Source organism: Colias eurytheme, chromosome 14 (genome assembly GCF_061535395.1).
Source record: "Colias eurytheme isolate Ceu_HAF_F1 chromosome 14, ilColEury1 Martin Lab GWU primary, whole genome shotgun sequence".
In the NCBI taxonomy this organism is placed as follows: domain Eukaryota; kingdom Metazoa; phylum Arthropoda; class Insecta; order Lepidoptera; family Pieridae; genus Colias; species Colias eurytheme.
The window spans coordinates 3,378,837-3,380,483 of record NC_142993.1 but is presented as its reverse complement, the minus strand read 5'-3'; positions in this window follow the sequence as shown (position 1 = coordinate 3,380,483).

Here is a 1,647-nt window from a genome sequence, read left to right as displayed (position 1 = left end):
TCTTTTCCGTGAGGGACGATTGTAATCAAAGCCCCGCGAGGGCCGATATATATTTGCACCATTTCCCTGCGAGCGACAGCTGCGCGAGGGATGTTTGTAACTAGAAATAAGTAGGGCCTGCCAAAAAATGCTTAAGAGACACCCTGCGAGGGTGAATTTGACCTGGCTTACCCCTGCGAGGAGTAGTGGCCACATTTATGTATTCTGCTTCGAGCAAGAATACACCTTAGTGCTAATATAAAAATAGCAGTAAATAATCATTTAAATAATATAGCAATTAACAAGGTCCTTTAACTTATTTTCCAATGTTAGCGACATTTAATAAATTCATAATTCAAATCAATTCACTAAATTTTAAAATGAACTTCGATTCATATTTATTTTTGTTCATGCAATCGATGTAACATTTAGTTGCTTTATATCCGTTAACATTCCTTACGAACGCAACCATACCGTCGTAGGACGTTATATTTAATTGCACAAAATAATCTCCACTCACCCGCAATTTTTTACTTTTTGTCAAGGTGTACAAGTTTATAATATTATTCTAAAACGTTAGAAGTGAATTGTAAATCCTTTGAAATAAGTGTATCTAAATCTAATTTATATTAAGATATCTCGATAATTATTATACGATAACCCTTTCAGCACAAGTTCAGTAAACCAAAGAATTTAATTGTAAAATTTTGGTACTTACTCGTTTTAACAAAAAAGTTGCATCATTTGAACATAGGAAACGTAATTTTCAATCAAATTAGCCGTGTGTAATATGTCTATTTTCACATAAAAACGGATCAGAATAATACTCATAAAAGGACACGTATAGACTACGGATAGTTTTGAATGTGTGGAACATTCATGGTACGTATCTACTATACATGAGCGAATTCCATCATTATTCAGTTGAGCGGTAACTCCCGTACGATTTATAAAATAATATCACAACATGTTCTGACATGTCGTGACTTCTTGGAGCTGACTCATCTCGTTCGATAATTTTTAGTAATAAACTATGATAGGAATTCCGAACCGTTCCTAGCGATAACGACAATGTAATAAAGTCGTAGCAATGGATTGTATGCCTGTAAAGCTTTGAATTGGCTCATATCCATACTAAGTATTAATTGTAATTTTTCCACGAAAAATTCACTTGTACCCTTGTAATAAAAACACATTATTAAAAATGAAATGAAATATTAAAAATATCTATATACAAGAGAGGGTATTTGATATATCTAGTAATATCAAATAATCACAAAAGTAATATTAACGATTCGAGTAAAGCCGAACGGTAACACCGTTAAAATAGCTTTACTCACAGTATTAAAAATTCAAATATTAATTAGTACATATTGCATAATGAAATATTTCAAAAGAAAAGTTACTATTTCAAGTAAAATGTAACGGTTGTATCGTTAATTTTAAATATCTTTATTCATGCTATTAAGTATTTAAGCATATTGAAAAATAAACTATTGCTGAAGGATTCATTAAAAACCTCAGCATTTTAAATAAAGTCCAACGATTATACCGTTGACTTTAAAGATTTTTACTCATTTTTAAGTAAAATATTATTAGAATAGATGTAAAAATAACTCACTGTACCGATCCGACGGGATACACTTTTTAACACTTTTAGCACTTGCT